Raw genomic sequence first — 25,472 nt, forward strand, 5'->3', positions numbered from 1 at the left:
TGGTCTGAGTTGCTTGAAAAGAAGTGCGAAAGGAGCCAACCAACCCATTGCAGAGAAGCGGAGCAGTGTTACCCTTGCCCACTCCCCTCTTTTGGGTGCTCAGTGACCACAGTATGGTTTCCACCGGCGACATCTCAGGGGACTGGTCCTTTGTGGCTGACTGCAATGTCCTTGATGTTCATGTGGTTGATGGATGGGAGGTCTGCTGATCAGCAGCTTCCTCCCTGTGCTTCTGCAGAAATGTTACATTTCTGAAACGAAGTATGTTCTTTGCATGTCAAATGGCAATGGGGTGTTTTTGCAGCTCTCCTGGCAGCCCACAGGCTTGGCATATTGCACACAGAAGAGCTGCCAAGGGTACACACTTTAAAAAAAAATTAAAAAAAAAAAAAAAAATCCCTCATAGGCAACTGACAGAGTTAGGTGCCAGATTAATCAGGACTCCCCATTGTCTCTCTGAGACAAATGCTCAGATTAAATCTATTGTTGTTGGGCTTGATGGGACAAAGTGTTACTGAGTTACATCATAGCTATAATGTGGAAACTGGAACACAGCACAATTTATGAAGGAATGTTCCCTGGTATTGTTTAGAAATATCACCACAGAAGAAGTTTGTGGGAATGATTATTTGAAATCTGCTGGCCTAACAGTGGCTTGAGCCCAGCTTCAGGATGCCTAGCTAGGCTCTGCTCCATGGCTTAAGTGAACTGTTTAACCTTTGTGCCTCTGCTTCACCCTTTGTTAGCAGTCATGTTAAAAATACTCGTCTGCCTTCCTGCAGGCATTTGTCAGTGTTTCGGACTGGCCCTGGCACACACACCAGTGCTAGTGTTGCAGACTTTCGCCATGTGCGCTGGACCTGCTGGTTCCTTATCCTTCTCTGTCTAACCCGGTCATCACGTTCTCATCGCTGTAGCGTCTCAGGGGTGATTTTGTAGTGGCTGGTGGCCTCCTCCGCCGATGAGAGGTCACCTCCTGCACTGCCGTGGGGCCTGGGGCTGCCGGGTGGGCTGGGAGCTGCTCCATCGGCCTGGCCCTGGCACATGTCCGTGGCTTCCTCAGCCTCCTCAGGGGTCCGTACCTGGGCCGAAATATATACAGCATTGTGTGTGAACAGGGGGCAGGGACACGCTGCAAGCCAGGGCCATGTAGCGAGCATTGTGTGAGGACGGCCCGGCCCTACATGACAGGAGAAAGCATGCAAAGCGCGGGTTGTGCAAGAGGCAGCAGTAATGAGGCCTCAAAGAAGCTACTGCGGGATTTGAAAAAGGTGGGAATCAGACTGTCTCGTCTAGCCACCTTATGCGACTCCTAATAAAAGACATATATATCCACGAGAGACACTGTCTGCATGGGATTGTATCCAGATTTTGCAGCTCAAGTCTATCTCCACCCAGGCTGAATCCTCCCTAATTTCTGGGAGTCCTTAGCTCACAGGGCTTGCAGATGTGGCAGAAGGCCGCGGATAACTTGAGCAATCTTATGGTTGCTGGTATTAAGCTGAACTCTGAAATTCAGAGAGAGAGCCAGCAGCCTCTTTCTCACTGACAGTTACGGGACCGTGCAGCAAAACAACAAAGTGCTTTGTATGTACTGAGCGCCATCTGACATTTGGTAACTGTAAACAAGGCATCAAGATGTCTCTTTTGCTTCAGTTGTGAAGGGGGAGAACTATTCATTCTCTAAATTTCTTCCTTTAATTTTATGGCAAGCTGAATTTTAAATTCTTATTGTCACGAGTAGCTACTTAAAATGATGACTTAGATTTGGATAACTTAAATCAATTACACGTGAGGTTTCATGAAGCAAATAAAAAATTTGCTACAGGTGCATTGACCTGTTGCGCTGTGTGTTACGTTTATGGCTGCTGCTAAAATCCAGTTGTGCAGCCTGAAAGCTCAGCTCTCATCTCTGTAAAATTGTACAGTTAGGGGACACTGATGGGACAAAAGGCACAGGAGATTTAGGGAAAAAATCAGCACCTGTAGGTATCTTAACTGTAGTTTGGGGTGGTATTTAACAGGTCAGGTTTATCATGGTAGCGAATCATAATCTCGTCTAATTTCAGAAATTGTTTGAGATACTCCAGGCTCTGAGGAAAATCTTGAGGAAATCTCTGAGGAAATTTTGATACCAAAAATGCTCATCCTTTGAAGGACTTCCGTGACCTGGGTGAGTCACCTGCTCAAGTGCCTTTCTTCATTCTTGTGCTGTTTGCGTGGAGGAAAGGGGCATGAACCTCAAAGGTGCGCTGGTTGCTGTATATGCTCAGGCTCTGTCTAATGTAGTTGGGCACTGCATTCGATTAAAGACAGTCATGTGGTGCTCCCCTCTTATGTATGCCTTTTTGTTTTGGGAAGCATACAGGTGCAAAGTACTTGGATGTATTGTAACTTGTTAACTTAAAGGCCTCAAAACCACCATTTCCTCATTTACAAGGCTTTATTCATGAAGAGAGTTATGATCAGGCACAACTTATTCTGGGATAAGAGACTCCAATTCAAAGATGCACAAATTATTTGCACAAAAGTAAATGTTTTCTAGTTATATGAAAGCCCTGACATTCCTGAGAAAAGATATTTTAATTTTTTTTAAAGGCTTTTCTACTCTAAAGGGCCAATGTAAACTTACAGGACTCCAGAACAGAAAAGAGGGTGGAGAAGGAAGTTTTCTTTATGATGCTGTGTCTTTTCTTATCTTCCTCTATGTTGGGGTCAGATGAGGCCAAGGAGCTGGGTGTGACCTGGGCTTTAGCAACATATATGAGCTGTCCTGAGTACGGTTCTCACTGGCACATCTGACACTGGCTTATTCGATTGTCTGACTGTTGGAAAGGAGATCCTTGACCTTCAATCTCATTATCCCTAAACAAAGGAGGAGAACGTGCAGGGTCAGTGGCTTTACCTGTACTGGATTGTACCACATCTTCCTTCCCTTCGTCTCTTCTTCTCTTGTCTTTGCCTTTATCTTTGTTTTTTTTTCTCCACTTTTTGTTTTGTTTTGGTTTTCCCTGATTTCAGGAGGCAGGGGGAATTCTAAGTTAAAGCAAATACAACCTGTGGCACCAGCAGGCAGCTTTTGAGTTGTAATCTCCTGGGTTGTGTTGTCATAACTTTGTCAGTGTTTTGGCCATAAACATGCCACGCTCACTTAAGAGGCAAGGGCCATGCCATATGTTAATTTTGTCTGGCAGTGTGTGCTTAGAAAATAAAAGATTTCTCTGTCACATGTGTTTAGAAGAGAAGCTAATTAGAAAGGAATGTTAACATATGGCATTAACCAACAATTGCAACATAACAGTAAAGCTAAATTTGGTACTAGTGAAAGGGCATAAGCCAAGTACCTAGACCAGCAGACAAAAATCGTTGCTGTTACCAAAAATGGTTTGTTGATGATATTGAAACTAGTGAGAACAGTTCAGCTGACAGCTTGAAGATCAACATTAGAATTGGAAGTGCAAACAGATTCAAAAAAGTAGTGATAGAACTACTTCAGAAAGAGATGACTGCATGGATTAGTGGCCTCATCAATTGATGAAGTTAGCTTCAACTCCAGCTGGTGAAACAGTACCACTGTCTTCCACAAGCCATGATAATTTATGCCCTCTGACAACTTCATTTTGGGGGGTTTAAGAGAAGGTCTTTGTTTAGATCTGAGAATGTGCTGTGCCATTCAGGTCTGCTAATCTGGTATGTAATCGGAGCTGCCAACCCTGCACACCAGGCATGGCTGAGGATGTAAATCTTCTACCGCAGAATGCTAAATCCATTAGTGTAATAAATTGTCTCTGTGCATGGAGTATAGTAAGCAAGAGTTAGGGTGCCAGTTCTGGTCTCGTGGGTTTACTGCAGCCACCAACAAAGATGGGGAAAATGTGTAGTGTTATGGGATGTATCCTCAGACAATTCAAGTGAGCTATGGTGAAGGAAACTGCTGAAAATGCATGTAGTGCTGTGAAGAGTGTATTCAAGACAATGTGAACAAGGACTGTGTGTTCTCATCCTGGGAGGACAAGAAATAAATACTGTAAAACTGCTTTAGGAACGGCAGCTCAACATAACACAAGGACACAACGAAGTAGCAAAATATTAGTTGGAAAGGTTCCAAGGATGGAAAACTTGTGACCAAGAAACCCTGCTTCTTCCAGAAAGCGATGAAATAGAAAAGGTCATGAAGACGTAGGAATGAGAGAAGGAAAGTCTATCAGCAGTGAAGCTGATCACAGGACCTGAGCACTGAAACAAAATATCGTAGCATTATATAGGCAAAACAGTGATCAGGTTTTGAGTTATTAGCATGAGAGTAACTAGTGATGTGCTTTTGTTGTCAATGGAAATTATGGAAGGAAAGTAGCTCAACAGGCAGAAGGAGCTAAGCCTTCCTGAGGGGAAAATAAGGGAGAGTAGCCTGACATGTGCAAAGGGAATAAGATGCCTTCTAATATTAGGGAAGACATTAGTGGTTGCTGGGAAGGATGAGAAATTAGCCTCATGCCTTCAGAAAGCAATACATGCCAATCCTTTGACTCAGGAATACAGACACTGCTTTTGGTGGATCACAGTATCTGCTTGGATGTGACAGGGTAATGCTGTTACCAAGCATGCTATTTTAACTCGGTGTTTTTCTGAAGATTCAGGCTTGTTAAATGTCCATAACTCCTAGTTTTCTTTATTTCAGCACAGTGACGCTGTTTTTGTTAGCGTGGGTACACAAATCACTTGTCTCTGCTTTTGCTGCTGCTCCAAGTGGATTGAACTGGTGTCTCATTTTTGTGTGTCTGGGAACATCTTGGTTGTGTGCTCCTGCGTTCTACTGCAGGATTGGTGCTTGGTCAACTCCGACTCTTTCAGATTTGTCTCCTCAGTTTGCCAGACACTTACAAAATAGATTTCGGTTTCCTATTCTGGACACACAATCTCCCTACATCATTTATCACATTCAGGACTCCCTGTATTCCTCCTTACCTGTTACAGTGGACATGCTGAAGACAGCATTATCCTGCTTGCAGCCAAACTGCCCAATCCCATGCTTACTTCCCTCTCCTTGGGGTTTACCTTGGAATTATCATGCTGTTCTTCTTTTTGCTAGTTTTGCTTTGTCCATTGGTATTCTTTTCAAAACTTCCCGTATCCTCCAAACACTTTGATGGCTTTTCCTTAAATCAAACTAGAATCAAAAGAAACTCCCTATCAAACATTACCTAATGGCTTCTGGTAAAGCACACCAAGTGCCGAGCACGAGCCAAGCAGCAGCCTGCGGCAGGTGTGGGCACACCTCAGTGAGCTGTGCCCACGCTCAGCCCCAGCTGGGAAGCAGAGGCTGGGAAACATCTGAGATGGCTGCAGAAATGTCAGGGCAGATCCTGGAGCAGTGCTTCTGCTGAACAGAAGATGCCTTTGTACTGTATGCCTCCCCTGTGCCCCAGGGCTTGGGAAGAGAAAACACTTAAAGGTTCCTGATACCTGGAGGTGTCACTGGCTCCTTTGTTTCTTGCATGCCTTTTTTCCCTTAACCTGTGTGCGTGTATGGTTTGAGGGCAGAGCAAATGATATTTTTAGTAGCTAGCCACAGCCACGATGACTGGAGTGCTCTCTGTTTGCTCAGTAATAGCATTATCCATTAATCTCCTCTGCCTATGGTTATCAAATTTACTTGGGCCAGAAGATGGTTATTGCCTCATAAACAGAAGCATTAGCCAGTAAAACCTCTGAGATGTGATGGTTTATGGTAAGGATTAACACGCAGGTACAGAGTGTGTCCCCATGCTGCGGTGCCTTTTGCACAGCAGAACTGTCCCAGAGTGACCGCCTGGTCGCCGGCCAGCATTGCAGGGACTGCTCTTTGTTAATATTCCTCTCTTCCCTCTTAAATCCTTGCCATGGACCAAAGTTTCCTCCCCTGTGAACTTATAAGTTGTTTTAGTGATGTTTCTTTCCCCATGCTGCTGCTCTTGCGTCATTTGCAGGTGTTCAAAGGAGTAAGTGCAGCCTCAGAATCCCACAGTCTTGTGCCAAGAGGAAGTGGAAATGTGTTTGTAGTTTTATTGATTTCAGTGAAATCTTGTGGAGGGAAAAAAGAAGAATACTTCCCCCTAATCGCTTTGGTTACCTTCTTTGGTCTTCTTAAATTAAAGAATGAGCACATCATCTTTATGCACCCACTAAATACCCCAAACCCATTAGCAATATTTGGAAGAAGCTTTCATGTCATTCCTATATGTCATTATTGCATTTCTGCTTCCCGTTGTTAGAGTGGATCCAGTGGATCCTGTCTTCCAGCTCCTGTTAGTCCCCTCTGCAGTGAGGAGTGGTGTCTTCCCTCCATCACCTCTACTTCAGCTGGCACAGGAAGAAGCAGCACAACTGGAAGAGATGGTGTGCCACCCTGTGCTGTAGGGCTGGTCTGTCTCTCCCCGTGCTTGCTCAGGCAGCTCCCGTGTCACCACGGTTTGCATCTGTTGGCAGCAGGCAGGGAAGCGTGGAGCCCGTAATTTATGGTGCCTTATTATCTTTGCTGCGGGTGGGAGGATTGCAGGGAGCTGGAAGGGCCACAGGGAGCAGGAGGGGAGGATTTGGCAAGGACCGGGTGATGTTAACCTATCTGCACGCAATTCGACTGCACCTTTATAAATAAGGTGCCAGCGTGTGGTATAGGAAATACTTGGGGTATGGAGAACTCAACAGAGCATCGGGACTGGGAGCTGCACAGAGGTCTGTGGTGAACACACCTTGATGCAATCTTTCCTTGCTTGAAGAAGGAGGGAAGGCAGGCATTTAGTGTTACCTTAGTGGCAAAGAAATCTCTTACATTTTTCTCAACTCTTCAATTAATTTGTGACTGGCTAAAATTCAGAGATGTTTTGCAGGAATCTTTGATTTGAGACATCAGTTTAGTTTCCTCCACTGGAGTGAAGCTTCTCTGACAGTGCTTGCCACTTGGCATTAGTGTGCTGAGTGGTTTAAATCAGTAACAGTGAAGAGGGACATGGAAACGTGACTGGTCTTACCTGGTCTGAACTGTTTGTCTAGACTTGAGCGTCAAGTTGTTGCTGAAAGGGATGTTCTCAGATGCTGTACTACTAAGAAAATATTTTGGATCCTCTTTCTGTAGTCAGCTGCTAAAATTAGTTGTTCTTTGCAATACTTCCTCTAGCCTGTCCAACCTTTGCCGTCAATCTAGCGAAACCTGACACTAAGAGAACCAGCACTTACTGGATTTTCATCGTGAATTTGCTAGTCATTTGTTTCCTCTTATTTTGCTTAGCCTTGACCTCGTGATCCTTCCTTCAGAAGAGCTGGCTCTCGCACACATGCTAGGAAAAAATCTGTCATGCTATACAATCTACCAGTCAAAGTAAACGTATGGGTTTATTGTTCGTCACCTTGGTTATTGTAATCAAGTTACATGGCAGTAAATAGAAAGCCTGCAAGGACTGGAAGGATGGATTGGCTAAGACATATGTAGCAGCGAGGTCAGAAGGTCAGTGGATAGAGGGAGAACTGTCAAAAGTCAAGCCGAGCTGGATTTTGCAAACAAAAGCAAAATAAATAGTGGAAGAAGGTACTTTGGCCACACAAGAGGAGAACGATGAAACTCTTAGCAAGTGAACATGGACTTCATTTTCTGGTTTAGTAAATGACACTGCCTTGCTTAATGTGCTTCGCTTTACTTACATGCTGAAATAAGTGTGGATACAACACTGCTTCTAGAAATATTGTAGGTATGAAGGCACTAATAACACAAAAGGAGGCATTTCCTCTGTGCAGTGAAAGATCAGAATAGGAGACCTCATATGAGCTTCATGTTATAGGACAGAGATTTCCAGTCTTGTTTATAAATAATTGATAGATGAACTTCCAGCGGTATCCTCTGTAGCTCTGGTTGACATCTCTGGTGACTTCTAATCAAGGAAAATGAACTAAAAGCAGCCCAGAAGCAGAGAAGCACACCCAGAACAACTAGAACAACAGAAGGGCTGTTTTGCACAGGCAAGTGTAGGAACTTGGCTTGTTTGTACACTATTGCTGTATTAAGCTAAGTAAATTGGCAAAGGACGGGAGCGGACATGAATGTCTGTCCCTTCGGTTTCATTTCAAGCAGTTTGCAGAAATAGTGGGTGGCTGGAGTGTTTGACCTGGCAGGTCCTAGTTTCTAAACTTAATTAGTGATATTTTATATACATACATGCGTGCATATAATATTTCCCTTTGGAAAAAGTCCTGGTAACACCAGTGTGATTTCTGCCTGGCTTTGGACTGGCCTGCAGAGTTTAGGGTTTGCTGGAAGCCTTTAGGCATGATGTTTTGTCATGTCACGGTGGCTGTGTGTATGTACTCCCTGCCCACTGCGTGGTGCTGCGATCCCTGCCAGGTGGTGACAGCGGGCACTGGTGTGACCATCTGAACCAGTGTTCTGTTGGCTACTTCTGCATTTCTCTCGTCTTCTCTGGTGTGTCAGCTGAAATGGTCTAAACCGGCAAGTGATTGAGGACTTTGAGCGCCCAGCTTGAGGTATGCTGTCAGGCACCATCATACTTCTCCTCCCAGTATTTCAAGGCAGTGACATGCCAGTAAAAATAAAATGGCGTACATGCCTATTACAAAGAAAATGCCCTGATGGGATGATTACAGTGATTTCATACCTATAAATCTCCGTGTCAGCTGTGGAAAAGTGCCCATGCTTTTGCAGTAGGAGGGGTGACATGCGGTGTGTGTAACAGGAGGGGAAGCTGCGTGGCCGTGCTGCCTGAACCCCGCATACCTGTCCCACTCCGGTGAGCTTGCTTCCGCCTCTGGCTTTGAGGGAGGTAGCTGCAGCTGAGGTTAGCCGAGGACACGTTTACAACTGCTCGTGCTTTTATATATGGGTTTTCTGAGATGCAGTTTATATGTGTGAAAGTGTAGCAGCCCAAACTGATGGCAATCAAAGTTATTGGCAAGTAGTATCTACTTATTGTCACTGCTGGGAGTAGTGTGCAATTAAAAGGATTTCCATAGCCACCCAGAGTGGTGTTTCAAGGATCATTTCCCTTTAGCTTTCCTTGCAAGAGACTGATTGCTGATAGAAAGGACATAATTTTCAACCTGTTTGAACTGGTTGCATCCAGTTTTCCATAAAACGTATTACTGTTTTGAAACCAAGGAATGCTCTTTAGAAAAGATAGTGAGACGGGAACGGCATACACTCAGACCAACCTGGCTGAGGAAATACTGAATGTTTGTGCATAATGAACATAATGCATACACCTGTGTGCACACATATACGTGCTGCTTTCATTTATATAGCTCTCTGTGAAATAACACTGGCTCTATTTCTCAAGAGTCAAAGATTTATCTACAGAAAAATAACATTTTAATGTTTTGCTCATTTGTTCAGTGTTATATCCCTGTTTGCTCTTTCAGTGACAAGCTGGAAACTGCTCAGAGATATGCTAATCTGAAGTTTATTGGTGGAATTCTTCTGTTTTATTTTTTGAGTGAGTTTATGCAGTGTGCCTGTGCTGACACTGACTGGAAAATGTTATCTTTCCTTTATCACAGTGCCCATTGTACAAGGGGCTGGCACTCATTTTTGAAGGATTTCAGAATATCTACCTTTGAAAATCCATCTATTCTGCAATATGCAATCGCTATCAGAGCATAAACATAAACGTCCTCTATGAAATAGATCTCCTCTATCCTAGTTTTAAGTTTTTAAGCCCCCATGAACAGAATTTCATGTGTCACATTCAAAGAGACTCAAAGCTGTTCTGAGAAGCTGTGAACAACAGCAGGCTACGGAGGTGACCAGTGATGTTTCTGATAGCACGTGTGTGACTTGGGGACTCACACATGCATGGGATCCTCATTACATGCACTGTATAACAATCTGTTTCCCCAGCAAAGGTGGTCTGCAGTTGATGTTCTCGACTTCAGCTCATCACCAATGCATGCTGACAGCAATTTTTACATGTAGGGACGTTTACACGCCAAGCCAAAGGCTGGAGTTTCTGCAGAGAGTTTCTGAAATAGTGCATGTTCCTGCAGGTTCCTTCATAGAAACCTTACCTGTAATGCCGTCAGATCGTCTTGTTGGGATTAGTGTGTTGTCAGTCTGGTTGTTGCTCCTGCTTGCCTTTAATTTCTAATCTAAGTGCAAGCTGTGAATTATTTTGATTTGGTTCCTATACTGTACTCATGGGGAAAAAAGGAATGCATTTAGGATCATATACTGTGTGGCTGAGAGTGAAAAACTTGGCAGTGTGAAGTTTCATGAATTCCTCAGGGATGATACGAAGCACAGACTTGAAATCCCTGCCAGAGTGGTCAGAGAAATACAAATTTTATGAGATACTTCTAGAATTTGCAAAGATTTTTGAGGGTAGAACCAACAGTCATTTCAAGTGTATGTATCCATGACCTAGAAAAGATTGTTCTTGGGGTTCTGTGATCTAATGTGGTTTGTGTTATAGACATCCACAACAATTTTAATAGCTGCTTCGTTACCAGTGGTCCTGTTATACTGAGCTCACCAGAGACATCTTTAACAGGCATGTGAGCTCGCAGAGGGCACCTCGATGACATTGCACAAATGAGACACTACCACGTATGAAGCAACTGCATGACTTGTATTTTTACTTCGGTTAAAATGTAACCAAAACATAATCTCTTGTATATGGCTGTATGAGAGACTAAATCACATGCAGTAGCATAGACATAGTGGCACTATCATAAAGTTAAGTGATTGTTAGAAGATTAAGAGTTGGCACTTGAAGATCAAAAAGGGCCCTTCGAAATGTGGGTTATTAATCTTTGCAATTCTAGTAATTATATTGTATTATCTTATGTTATACTATATTTTACTATGCTCTTTATAGTGCTCTTTTTGTCACGGCCCAAACAACTGGGGGTGTATTTGAAGTGTGGTTTTAGAGCACCAGTAGTGCTTTTGGAAGTTGGCTGCAACTATTTCACTGGTGGTGAAATGACAAACGGGGGACCAAAATTTCAGTAGATTTGTAGCTTTTATTCTCTCACCCATTTGTCTGTTCAGCTGGACTATGCTTCTTACATCGGGCATTGGCAAGATTGATACTGGCAGAGTACGTTCACCTCTAGAGCATTTTAAAAGTAAGAAAAAAAAGGGCACTGAAAAAATGTACCCAAAATGTCACTGGGATTCGAGAAGCCTCCCTTTACTGTAAGAGGTATAAGAAGCTCCCTCTACCTTTATAATTTATGGTAGGTCAGGCTCAGAGGTGACTTTATCACCTACATACTAGCAGAACCAAGAGCAGCATGCCATCTCTTCTGGAGAGAGCAGTTAACACGAAGTGCCCACAGCCAGCCAAAGAGAGGCACTGGAACTTAAAAATAAAGCATAACTTTTAATTGGGAAGGTGATTATGCAAATTACCATTTGATGTCATTGATTACCTGTGTTTGTGTAACTACTGGATGGGGTCTCTGCTGAAAGGTATGTTTTAGTCAGACTGAGGCACTATTTTAAGCAGAAAAAGCCATTTGAATAAGTAAAAAAAAAAAAAAAAAAAAACTGACAATCAAAAGGGTTCCTTTTTGGCTTTAACTTATCTGAGTCACTAGAACATTAGCTTTTTGTTTTGTTTTATTTTTTTTCAGCCATGCCTTTTACAAAGTTCAGTATACCTTGCCCAGCGGTCAGTCCTGGGAAAAGACCCAAGCACATAGTGGGCCAGATGCTTGAAATTTGGTGATTGAAGTTTATTCCTTTCTGCTATATTTTGCAGGTCTTAGGCCACAATATTCTTCATCATATCCAAACATTTCTGTCCTTGGTGGTCCTTTCTGATCCTCTCTGGGGAGAGAGGTGCATATGTGTGTTTTCCTTTGTTGTTTTCCCCTCTTTGGGAGAGGGGTGTGCCTTGCAGGGAGGATGGGGGTATGTGATGGAGAACTGCCCCCTGAGCTTTCTACGAGACATCAGCCTATTGCAAATACAGGGCTGAATGTTTCTCAAAAATGAAGTCTCAGGGTATTAACGCTGTAGATGTACAGATTTTTTGTACTCTACTTCTTGGCAAATGTACTCAGTAGTCCTCTTCTTGGTTTAAAAAAATAAATCACAATTGTGCTGGCAGAAAAAATGAAAGGGGAAATCCTTTTGCCTAATACTCAAAACATGGGAAAGTTTTCTGTTTTTTTTTTTTTTAATAAAAAAAAGTTAAAAGTACTTTTCAAACACTTGGATGAGTCACATTACACTGTTAAAAAGTACTGTAAACCCTGAACTCACAAGAATGGAAAAAAAATCCTAGTTTTGATCATTCTCTCCTGAGATCAAGAGGTAACTTTCTATTGAATGCAAATGCTGCTTGCCACTCACTGTCCCAGATCGGTCAGCCAGCAGTGGAGCATATGGAACAGCTGCTACCAGCTCTCGTGGTGGACATCAACACCTACCAGCCGTTGCAATGGTAGCTCAGACTTCATCCCTGTGACCACAGAGCGGAGCAGCTGGTGTGCAGTACTGCAGGCTGCAGCAGTGGCTGCTAGCTGGGGCTCCCGGCACGGACAACAGTTGGAAATGGGGCTCTCCTGGGTTGTAAAGGCATGCAGTGCGTGCAAAGATAGGGTTTTCCAAGTATTGCTTCCACATGGAAGAGGCAGAAGCCACTTGGAAAAGAAATGTGGAAACCAGAATGATGATTGCTTTTAATTATGATGTGTTTTTGCAGTCTCAGTCAGGAAGGGTCTGATGGCGGGCCAAGGCATGGCTGAGGTGCAGTACCTTCTCCCTGAATGAAAAATTAGAGAGAATCCCCAAATCTTGCAACTCCTGTTGAGGTTTGGCACTCTGTTTCTGCTCCTCAGGGAAACTGCAGTTATCCTGGCAACTCCCCCAGCACCATCCCTACTCCTGAGATGACCAGACTGTGGCTTATCCTCTGTGTCCTCTCACAAGGGGTAGGAATGTCCCCATTCAGAAAGCCCTGTACAGGCTAACGTGAATTTACTACAACCCAAATCACTCCAGGGTACCTGCGGAGATGTGCCAGGCTTCAGACCAGCCCAAAGCATCCCTGAGTGGTGGGGAGCTACCAGATAGACCAGATCAACCCTCTGAGATCCACATGCCAGGAGACAGCAGCAGGAAGGAGACCTCAGGCACACAACCATGTACAGAAACTGAGTTCTCAGACTTTCACTGGCATCACTCGTCCTAGCAAATCAAATAAATATAGAGGAAGACACAAGGGAGTTTTTGCAAGTTTTTTGCAAAATCCTGAAAGGAACATTCACATGTAGACATGTATGGATCTGAGAGACCTGCTCTGCCACTGACGGGAGCTGTTGGTTGATGGGTGAGATCCAGCACTGTTGTTTCCACGTGAAGGAGAAGGGCTGTGAGGTACTCAGGTATTTGTATGGTGTGAGATGGGTGATTTACAGCAAATATCCATCCACAGACCTGTGTTTTCTTCAGCACAAGAAAAATGGGTCAGTTTTTGGGCTTGCAGGTCTGAGTCTGCCTGAAAATGGTCCTTCCCAAGTGCTGCCAGTGGGACCATCTCCCTGTCTCAGCTTCAAGCCAACTTGTCAGAGGCAGTCAGGGACCATCATCTTTATGAATCAGTTCATTGATCCATTTCTGAGTGGGAGCATTAGGTTTCCCTGTTCTTGGTCACCCTAAGCTCTGGGTGGATGCTGTCTGTGGCTGGGTGACATCTCTGAAGCCTAAATGACCCAATGACCAGCCAGGCCAGGCAGACTTTTGTCTCCAACAACTGCTTGCAAGAAGCCACCTTTCCAGGGCATGCGTTGACTGCTCGGAAGGTGTTGCACTGGAGTCTCTTCTAATGAGCTGTGGGATCTGGGAGTTGTGCATTAGGCTAATCTTTCCAGGAATTTGACTTGAAAGATTACTGCATTTCCAAGTACGGGACTTGCCCATGCAAACGAACAGCTGGGTGTCTGAACTTCTATCTGACTCTATTTATTCTAGATGTTTAATGGCCCTTGTTCCTGCAGAGCTTTCTAAAGTCCAGCATAATGTCGGATGTGCCGAACGCCATAAAAAAAAGGCTCATCAATCTTGACAGATTTTTGTCTGGCACTTGTAAGTCAGCCCTGGAGACTCAGCCCTTTTATGAGCGTACTGTGTGCTTTTAAACGCATGTATAAGGACATTGAGGCATGAGGTTTGCATTTGCTTCGCACTGACCCATGCCTGCCAGTGAACCAGCTGCGTAAAGCACACAGCGATGCTGTGCTCCCCTGCTGCTGGTGGTAGGGCTCCCCCACCCTGCTGGGGCCACCTGCCAGCAGCCCTGCGCCCCAAATCTCTGCAGCCTGGGGCTGAGCCATGCTAGGGGGGACACCAGCCCCCTGACATCGAAGGACGGCCTGTCTCCTGCCAGACCTTGCTGCCGCCACTGTGACACCCAGGCCCTGTCCTCTCCTCGCCATCTGACTGTTTTTTACCATTCCTGCCTGCCAGCGTACCACAGCCATCAAAACAGACATTCCCGGGGAAGTTGTGCAACTGTCACCGCTTAATCATTAACTGGGACATTCTGGCTGCTAATTTTTAAAATTTATTTCTGTATTTTGTGAGGGGAGGCGCTCGCTGGATGGGCAGGCTGGAACGCATGCGGAGGCCTGGCGCTCAGGTGTGCACCGCAGGCTAATCTTTGCCTTCTATTTGCGACACGAACCGCTCCGTGTACGCGAGGCTGGCCAGAACTGAAAGCAGGGCTTCAGTGACCAAGCAAGCGAAACTGGCTGTTACTCGCAAGGAGCTCTGGTTTTGTTGTCTGGAGGTCCTGGCTGAGAGGTGCGCTGTGCGTGGCAGTGCGCGCTGTGATGTGCTGCTGGCTCTCACCGCAAAGAACCTGCCCTTGTGATGGGCATGGCAAAGGCAACAAGGCCAGGACCTGTGCATCTGCATGTGGGCAGTCAGGTTGTCACAGTGTGATCCAAACCCCCACCAAGGTGTGAGGCTCCTCGGAGAAATATCTGGGCTGGGGCAGTTTGGGGAGTTGGGCAGTCACAGGGCTAACAACGTGGATGGGGTTTTCTTCCTGTGGCGCGTGGGTTGGTGGCTTGTTCACTCAGGCTTTGAGCTCTCTGAGCCTGGTCCTGGCTAGGAGCGGCTGATGGGGAGGCAACCCCTGCTTTCAACTTCATCCCCCACTTAGGGCCATGTCTTGCTATTCAACATGTCTTGGTCTGAGTCAGTATTTCAGCTATCCAGGTTAATTTCAGAGACAAGGAGATTTCGCAGCACTGAAATGATATGGATTCATCAGCAGAGCAGCAGTCCGAGTCCTTGCTCCTTTCATTAGTCCCCATGTCCCCCATAAATGCCCCTCTGTGACCCACCATCATCCCCTTTTGCAGTGGGTATTTTGAAAGGGAGAAGTGAAAGCAACTACAGCAGCCAGCTTTTCAGCCTGCACTTTCATCTCCAGCTTGCAGGGCCCTACAAAGCAGTGTGAAGGTCACTCCTTCTCCCCAAGGAGAAGGTAGGAGCAGAGGTGACAGCTGTCCTCAGGGCAGCACCAGCAGGGGAATCCAGGTTCCTGGCTCATCTGCCCTGTCCTGATTATCATCCTGATATCCCTGGGACCAGGAATGGTGCAGCAAGGTTAAAGCAACTTATGTGGCACTCAAAATATACTGAGCAAAGAATATTTCAGTCTAGCAAACAATCTCATGCTCCACGCAGAAATATTTGGACAGTTTCTGCTGTTGGTTACAGCCGTGGCACACCATGGCTTCCCAGTGAAGTCACTGAGCCCAGCTGGGTGTAGCTGAGGGTGGTGCTCATATTGTCTGGGCTAAATGTCAGCAAGGAACAGCAGCAGTTGAACGAGCAGGATTTCTAAGCATTTCCCTTCTCCTGGTCTCACACAGCCCTTGTTCTTGGATGGCTGAGGCAAAAGGGCAAGAGCAAAGTTATTTTAGATGGAAAGTACCTAAATGTTTTGTTCTTTTCGCATAGAAAAGAGCCGAAATGAGCTCTGGGTCTTGTAAACATCAACACCCAGCGTTCTGTGTATATAAACCAGCTGCTAGGAAAGCTTGATAAGTTTTAACCATGCTTTGAGTTTAAGGGACAAACAGGATGTATTGCTTAGCCCACAGGGCTCCAGCCCATGCTCCTGCAGATGTCTGGGATTTTAGGCATTGCCTGTGCGCATCTGACCTGCAGCTCTGCTGGGGGTGGGCTCCACTGCCACACCAGAGCCTGGACTTGTGGGCACTCCTCCGCCACTTCGGTGCAAAGTCGGCTCTCATGGCTGAGGATGGACTTCTGTCTCCTCTGGGCACCCCCAGCCTGGTGGCAGTGGTGTGCTGGTCTTGCACTGGAGCAGGTATGGGGCATCCACGTGCTCCAGGTAAACTCTGGCAGCACCAGTGTTGAGCTAGGGAGTGAAGACAGGCAGACAGGCAATAAATGTCCACGGCTACTCCTGCTGGACCCAGCAGGGATGGTTGCTCTTGGACTTGAGAAGGGACCTGCACCTAGGTTAGCCACTTCTCCTACTTAACTCCTTAATCAGCTTGCAAATGAGTAAATGTCCAGGAAATCCAGGTTTTGAGTCAAATCACTCACGATAGCTTATAAACCTGAACCTTCACCCATGGAGAGGATGGGCTTAATGGACTCTTCATGTCCACCATGTCAGGCTTCCTACAGGTATGGGTGGATTATGTGCAATCAAATCGAGTTGCGAGTCCAAGGTTTCTCAGCTGCTACATCCACTAGTGGTGATACGAGAATTTGGGGAAAAGTGCCTGGTCCTAAGCCTTCCCACAAACTGTGACCCTGAATTTAGGCCTGATGTGAAATCACAGACCTTTCTTAAATCTGACACAACTTTGTCAATGTCACATGTAGGACACTTACTCTCCAGCAGGTAGCCCTGCACATGCTCTGAGGGGGGCTGCTGCCAGATGAGGGTAGGTAAGAGCAGGATTCCAAGCAGCTAAGGACTGGTATATTTACATTGCATATTTTGCTAATGTTGGTCTTCAAGAAACCAGTTGCAAAATTTGCTGCAGGGCTGCTTCTGCAACTGTGAGCCAGCCAGCAGCTGGAGCCTTGTGTCCAGGACAGGGGTTCATGAACTCCTGTCTAGGAAACTGTTCAGCGCTTGGGAAAAGTTTCATTTTCTGTACTTGCTTTTCTTAATATTTTTTTTCAACATGTTCTGAAATATTGCTCCTAACTAGATATGATTAAAACTAGATTCTTTCTTACTATCCTTTACATGGGATCAGTTAAGACTTAGTTTCTCAGTCCTTGACTGCAAATTTGCTATGAGATCCAATATGACCATGTCAGTAGGAAAAGGGTAGAATTCTATTTTGGTCTTAACCTGTCCTACCAGTTAGCATACGTACAGTTATATAATTATAGAAGTATGTGAAACTGGACTTAATTTATGTTCCTTTTACATAAGATTGAACACTACCAGCATACGTGCATTTATAAACTGTAAGTACACTAGCAGAGGGAAAGGAAGGGGAAAACTTGTACTGTCCTCATCAGACCAGCATGTTTATAGGCAAGCACCTTGCAGACATAGGGAAAAATGCAAAGCTACAATTTCCCAGGTCACAAAATGATGATGGTCAGATTTCTTACTCCTGCAGTTGTCGTATCTGTTGGGAGCCTGGCTGTGATGCACCTACAGCAAAGCCAGGCTCTGTGCAGGACAACACTGTCCACAGTGCATACATTACTTGGAGCTCTTCTGCAGGCCTCTCCTGCTCCCTTCTGGTGAAGTCTTGAAATCCAGACCAGAGATTTTCTCCACATCTGTTTGATATTAGGATTGCTCTCAGAAGCTCTATGGTCAACACAGTCCTTGACATATGGTAGTTTAAGAAATATGGGGCATGCTGAGTGTGCCCCATCAGCAAGTTGAACCACTCATGGGTTCCATTTCTGCTTCCTCTTCAGGGGGAAATCCACAAAGCTTCATGGTAGCCAGCATTTTTTTTAGAGACTTTTGAGGTCTTCAGAGGATGTGTCACAGTAAGGATCACAGTTATAACAGTTCTTATAGAGACAGGTTGTGTCTCACAAGACATAAGGACATATAAAGTGACAAAGTACTGCCCATGGCACATTTAGTACTGGCTGCTTTTTTTTTTTTACCCCAAATTAAATATACTGTCAAATTAAATGAAAGAGCATTTATAATCACGTTTGAATGGTGTTTACAGATGAAGCTCTTACCCTAACCTGTTTTATGTACTATTCAGCTGCTCTGAATAGTTGAAAGAGACCAGTGAGGACCCGGGTAGAATTATCCCTTTGGTGGATAGGGAACTCCAACACAGAGACACAGCACTGTAGGGTCTATAAGAAGCTAAGGTCACAGAGGAAGCTCCAGGTCCTCTCCGGAGCCACCACCCCTTGGGCCAGTCACAAGAATCCTCTAATTGTTTGGAAAAATGGACTATACTGCTTTCAGCTTCGGGGTCTCTCCCTTGTGTGGCCAGTACCACTGTCCCAGCTCGCGACTGGGCCTGGAGGGAGGGCTGCCTGGTCGGCCAGGCTGTAGGTGCTGCCTTAGGCGCACATCGCAGCACCTCTGCTCCAGGGACATGCAGAGCTAATCCCCGGCTGGGTGGAGCTCTGCAGTTCCCAGGCTGAAAAAAATCAGCTTTATTTGTAATCAGAGTTCTTACCTGTACAATGGGCAACCCTAAACAGAAGGCAGTTAAAAAGAAGCCCAATGTTTATTACCGAACATTGTGTTAAACCCCATCATGTTTAACCTAAACATACAGCTTTCGCAGGGCATGACTCACGCCTTTGATCATTGAGACTTGACAACAGCAGGTAAATTAACAGGTTGCAATACAGGAAACCTTTCCTAGAATGTCACTTTGCTGATCTTGTTGCAGGGTTGGGACCCGGGACAGGTATATTCTGAAAGAACCTACCTATGTAGTGAACAAACAATAGGGATTTGACAGAAGGGTAAAACGTTCAAATCCAATGGGGTTGTGCTAGCAAATGTTACTGTGTAAAAAGCAAGACAGTAAAAAACCCTTTTGTTGGGTTAGGTTATATCACTCAGGCTAAACTGTCCTAGCAAGAGGGTTTTTTGTTTGTTTGTTTTGGTAACCTGTCATCATTAGTTTCTCCTTGGAGATAAAGTTCAATCAGAGAAATATTTTGGAGTATAGACTAATCTCCTCTTCCTACAGACTCTCATGTCTCCAGGGGTCCATCGTGTAGAATATAAATAGGTTATTCATCATCCTTGACCTACAGTTAAGATTTCCTGGGAGTTAAAGTACCAACCTATTGGTTTTCTACCATCTTCCTGACTACTAAACAACTACTTCTCAGCTTATGTGACACTTTTGTCTTTCCTGCTACACACAAACAATCTCTAACAAAACTTCACAGCTTTTTCCCAATGAGATTTTTATTATCTTCAAAGTGCCCTCCCTCCTCCTTTTGTCATTTCTCATCTTCCTGGTCCTTTCCAGCCTTTTTACACCTTTCCTTTTCTCATTTAACCTTCCACAGACTACTACCGCTAAAGATATGGAAGCTGGATCACTGCTAGAAAAATCTGCTGATTTAGAGTGTTGGTGTTATGTCCATTTGCATTTCTTTCCTGTTATTGCTCCTGTCTCTATATCTGCACCAAGTGTGAGGGTCTCAGGATTGCTTTTCAGCCCTTCACAACTTGTTTGCTGCTTTTTTTTTCGTCCTTTTTTTCTTCTTTTTTTCTTTCCTTTCTTCATTATCTGGCCCTCTGCCCTCCCAACTCCCCTGTGTCCTATCAAATGTTTATCAATCATTCTCAGTGTCCTCCACCTGTACTTAAGCACTTCTAAGGAGCCTGTGTCCACTAGAACTCTCTGGCAGGTGCTCAAGGGAGAGTGTAAGAAAGGGAATATGAAAAGGGTTATTTTCCTTCCAAGGTTTGTGTCTGTATTAAATACAGAGATTAAGAACCAGCAGATTAGAAACAGCCAAGTGGAGGTACTGAAGGAGTTAATTCACAAGTAATAGCTAGCATGAATATAGTTTTTTACACTGCAAAATGATATAAATTTATGTAGCTCTGTTTATATTCTTGCCTAATTCATTCTTTATTTGATGTTCACCTTTATATATTGTAAGCTGTTTGAGGCAGACAATTTAGGCTTTCACAAAATGCCTAGCAATCTTCTTGAGATCTTCTGCACATACCTACGGCATAGGTATTTAACAATAATAATGATATTATTAAATAAAAATGAGCGTGCTGCTTGTGACTAAAGGGCTTTTTTATACACAGCTTCAAGGTAACATAATGAAAACCTCATGGATGCTGAAGAAACTGGAGTGTCTCGAGCCTGACGTGAAACCAAGAAGCTGGAAAACCTTGGAGGCTCTATCAAGAGTAAGTTAAGAAATCTACTGTTTTTTTTGAATTTCTAGGCTTTACGCTGTGCAGTTGGTCTCTTGTGAGACCCGGATCTCTTTGCCATGGGATGTTTCAAGCCTTGTGAGCTCTGCCTTAAGCAGCACTGTAGAGCGGGTCATCTGTCGGCACAGATTCTTGAGTTTCCATGGTCAGAAGTAGAAACTGTCAGTTTTGAGGTTCATCTTTTTCCAGGTACTGGAAGTGCTAAGGTTTGGGCAACTCTAGTTGTGAAAACTGTTTGCCACTGACTTTACTTATTTTCTTCCTGGACTTCATGTTTTTTCAATACAGCTAAGAGGCAATGCAGCCTCCACAGGTGGGGATGGGGGAGGCTTGGTCTGACTGAGAGGTTGACCAGCTGAGCTGCCAGAAGTAGCATGTGGGAACACACAGCCATTAATGAGCCCTCACGGCTAATTAGCTCAGATTCTTTGGGGAGGTTCTGACTTTTGCTGAAGGTCTGAGCAGAGGTGTCTTGCTGTGGGGACTCGTGTTCGGGCAGGGCTTGCAGCAATGCTTCTTCATGCATAGGATTGTGCTATCTCTTGATCTTGAAAAAAATAACAAGAAGGGAGTTAACATAGAAGGCTTTTTCCATGTTGTTTAGATTCTGACGAGTTCTATCCAAAATTTTAATAGAAAGCTTTCTTCTCTATTCCTATGGGTCAGATACTCAGCTGGTGTAAATGCAAATGCCATTGCTGCTGTGTTCTTTGACGTAAGGTTGGGGCTTAGCTCATGGTGGTGTTGTGTCTGGGAATATTTTTATCCTTTAGAGGTATTTAGCCCCTCTCCCCCTCTGTCTCCTCAAGGATTCTTTTTTCTCTGCAAGCATATTCCACTGACTGGAACATATGGGAAAAGTATTTTCTTCCATTCCTTCACCACTCAAAAATGGTCAAATCAATTTGGCTAAAATTAAAACCTTTTGGGTTGAATCTTAGCCTAGAAAACTTCACCTCCCAAAGGAATCCTTGAAGAAAGTTGTGAGCAATTTCCGAAAAAGAAGGAGTTGGCTTGGAAAAGAAAGCTAGGGCAAAAACCAACTGGAAAAGCCCTTTGACTTGGGTAGCAGTCGCACCCATGTCTTTCAGTGTGCAAATCTCACTTTGATTGTCACAAGTAATGTTGGTGGCTTGCTGTAACCAATTCCAGTAACCGTTGCGTTCCCTTCTCCACACTTGTTTTTTGTCAGTATAGGTCTGTGTGCTTTTGCTTTTGGCTGGAAATGTAAATGACTAAGTACTTAGTATCAGGCCTTGCAGACTTAAGAAGGTCAAATAGCTTGTCCAAGCTTTCCAATTTTTTTGGATTGTTTAACCCAACCTTCTGAAATTCACCCAAAGTAATATAAAAGCTGGCATCTTTGTGGATGAAATATTGAAGGTCAAGCTGGTAAAGTAGATGTGTAGGAGCAAGAAGACTAACTTCTTGCAGTAAAATTTAACTGGTTTTGTCCTAATTAAGTGAATACTGTTATGATAACTGCCCTTCCAATTCAGGAGTAATCTTCTTTAATTTTCTTGAACACTGAATTGATTCAGAGTAACCTCTACACTTGGACTTGCACCAGATACAGTAGTGAGTGAATCACTGGTAATTTGATGAGTTCGATGTGGGAAAGAGCTAGTATGTTGTTGTAGCCAGGTGAAGACCATTATCTGATTTGGGGTGGATAATTAGGACTTTGTGTCCAGGATGATTCATCCAAGGAGAAAACACATCCAAGGAATGAGAGTTGTTGACACCAGATGAACTTTCAAGCCCTGTAGCACGTTTGACATCTGTGTTATGCACACATTTCTAGCACTTTATATCGAGGAAATAGGACTGGCAACTTGCATGAAACGTCTGTTTCTCAATAATATTAGTTTCTAAGTAGCACTGGAGTCCTTGTTCCATGCATTAACACAGGTAGGACTGAAGTCTGGTAGAGTTTGATTTCTTTTGTGCCTTCAGTGCCTCCAGAGCAAACCCATAGTCAATTATGAGCAATTCGTTGTAGCCTATCCAGCAGGGACTTACGTAAAAAGCATTGCTTGGAGCTGAGATGAGTATGTTATTTGACTCTCTTCCATCAGCAGAATTTCTTTCAGAATATCTAGAAATATCTAGAATATATAGAAAGCTTCTGCTGTTTAAACATCAAACTCTACCTTTTACAGATGTCTTTGCTCCTGCTAGCTGGCATTTTGATACCTAGTCTTTCTCAAGTGGTTCATGTGGTGACAGTTTTTAGCAGTTTCAATACCAACAAAGGTTACAAATCCCAATGGAGGATGATCCTTGTGAGCTCAGAGGCAGATGATTCTGTTTATCCCAGCCTGCACATGACAGGTACGAGTACCATCTTCACTGTGCATGGGTAAACCCATTCTACAGCACACCAATGTGAGCAGATTACTGTTGTCATGGGTTTCCTCCGTCTTTGTCTTGTAGAGAGAACCTCAAAATGTCCTTCAAACCCAGCATTGGATGCTGCCTGAAGAAGCTTCAACGAATCTTTATGTAGTAGGACTTTAGACTTTGCATGTGGATATTGGTATGTGTTGTATGTCAATCAGAGCTCTTTAACTTCTCTTCACAGATTGCAAAGATTAGAAGATGTGGGCTAAAATGGTGTGAAGCATTTGGAGCACTTGGACAACTCTATACTGTACAATGGCCCAGTTTTTGTCACCATGTAATGTAGCACATATCATGGTGTTAGGTATGTTGTCATTAGAAAACAACAAATAAAAACTTTATCCCACTTTAAAATGCATCATAACATGGTACAGCTTAATCTTTTCTCTGAGTTGTCTTCCATGATACACCCATTATGAGGGTTGGTTGTACAGAGGATATGTTCTTAGCAACCATCCCTTGCTTTGTTCTCTGTCATTCAGTTGGTTGAAAATATGGTTATTGTGAGCACTGGATACTCTGATCCACCTCTTAGCTGATAAAGAACCATTATCTTCAGAGTGAATATCAGTATCTTAAAAAGACAATCACTCTAGGTTAGCTAGGGGGGGATATTTTAACTGCCTGTGAAATGGAAGACAGAAGGATACAGTCAGAACAGAACCAGGGGGCTGAAGTCCATCTCTTAGCTCAGAACTGGCCTGTCAGATGTCTATGGGCTATCTGCTTTGCAATGTGTGCCTTGAGGCCATCCTCGTTTGCTGTACATCCATCTGGTGAGCCATGCCTTAGGCATCCTCCAGGGCATGCATGTTCCCATCCACCTAGGTACACACAGCAGCTTATTGTGCCCTCAGGCAAGGACAGCTGGGCTTTCTACAGATAGCGAAGGCAAGCAAGTAGGAGCCTGTACTGCTCAAACCTCCTTTTTCAAACATGGATAGGCATGACCTCTCTTTCTCAGTTTTCCCGTCTGTCAAGCAGTAATCATAATACTGACATCCTATATTAAGGAATTTATCATATACTGAAGGGATTTTTTTTCTTCTTTCAGGAATCCTACCTGTAAAGATGTATTTGGCTCTTCTGGGCTGACAGCAAAAAAAAAAAGTACTGTCAGGGATCAGAAGGGTAGGCTATGTCTATCCAAAGCTTGCAGTCTTATAATTCTGTAATTTCTATCTTCTGTGGAGCAGCTGTTGTAGACAGGATGATACACCTCAGAAATGTTTGTACACACCCCATCTGTTCTAGTGCAACCCAAAAGCATTGCTGTCTGGGCTATACAAAGCCTTGCATGTTCATGAAAACATCAAGGTTTATTCCACATTAAAACTGAAAAGATTCTCCAGGTATTTTCTCATAGAACCTGTAATCATAGTGCTTTTTGCATCTTTGTTTTCATTCACATTTGTTTTCATAACACCTACTAATACTTAATTTATGTTACAAACATCACAAAGAAAGTAGTGCTGGAATAAGATTGTTATTGGGTACAACAGATAGATGAGGATAAAAGTTCTGAACTTCAGGGTAAACCCACTACAGAGTAACACAAAGGTGTCCCTGAGGACACAGACTCGAGCAGAAGCTGGATGCCAACAGGAACAATTGAGGACTGATGCTCTAGCTGTCTTGTGACCTGACTGATGTTAAATAAACTTAATATCAATGAGCACGACCAAGGATTATCTAGTTATCATGTGTTTAAAATAACTTCTAAAGTTCTGTCAAAACATTCTGGCAGCTCTTTATAATGAAGCGGTCCCTGAATTTTGTGCTCTTTTCCTTTGTTCAGCTCCACATTGTCTGATATTTCTAATTCTGGGGAAGGAAGAATAGAACCTGGGTTAGTTCTTTATTTACAGCATTAGAAAATCCTCTTGGTTTATTGTAATTTAGGAGTAACACTGCTTTTGTCAATGTGAATTAAACTGGAAGAGGTGACCGTGACACTGAATGGGACCAGTTTGAGCCAGAGTGTGAAGAGCTGCTAGAACTGCTGGTGTGGAGGAAGAGAGGGAGCAGAATTAGGGTGTCAGCTCCCCTGAGTGAGCCAGGGCTGTCTCTTGCATATGAGCTGAGGAATGGTTCCCACTAAGGATTGCGGGAAGTGAATTTTGTCCTGATGTGTCCATTGAGTCATAGAATCATGGAATATCCTGAGCTGGGAGGGACCCACACACATCATCAAGTCCCACTCCTGGCTCCACACAGGACCACCCAAAAATCAAACAATGTGTCTGACAACGTTGTCCAAATGCTTCTTGAACTCTGGCAGGCTTGGTGCTGTGGCCACTGCCCTGTGGGGCCTGTCCCGGTGCCCGAACACCTTCTGGGTGCAGAACCTTTCCCTAACCCCCAGCCCGACCCTCCCCTGTCCCAGCCCCATGCCGTTCCCTCGGGTCCTGTCGCTGTCCCCAGAGAGCAGAGCTCAGCGCCTGCCCCTCCGCTCCCCTCGTGAGGGAGCTGCAGGCCGCCATGAGGCCTCCCCTCGGCCTGCTCTGCTCTGGGCTGAACAGACCAAGGGACTTCAGCTGATCCTTACGTCTTCCCCTCTAGACCCTTCGCCATCTTTGTAGTCCTCCTTTGGACACTCTCTAGTAGTTTTATATCATTCTTATATTGTGGCGCTTGAAACTGTGCACAGTCCTTGAG

At 44.4% G+C, this 25,472-nt stretch overlaps 1 long non-coding RNA gene across 7 annotated transcripts in view; it reads left to right on the forward strand.

Moving 5' to 3' along the window:
* LOC125183767 (uncharacterized) overlaps window positions 1-25,472 on the forward strand; it is a 71,395-nt gene that overhangs the window by 13,106 nt on the left and 32,817 nt on the right. For 2 of the 7 annotated variants that reach the window (XR_010832470.1, XR_010832468.1), the window contains exons 2-3: window positions 2,070-2,173; window positions 20,280-20,384. This is a non-coding gene — a long non-coding RNA (uncharacterized lncRNA). The other 5 variants (XR_010832471.1, XR_010832466.1, XR_007166339.2 and 2 more) reach the window with 5 other exon arrangements.

This window comes from Anser cygnoides, chromosome 6 (assembly GCF_040182565.1).
Source record: "Anser cygnoides isolate HZ-2024a breed goose chromosome 6, Taihu_goose_T2T_genome, whole genome shotgun sequence".
Lineage (NCBI taxonomy): Eukaryota > Metazoa > Chordata > Aves > Anseriformes > Anatidae > Anser > Anser cygnoides.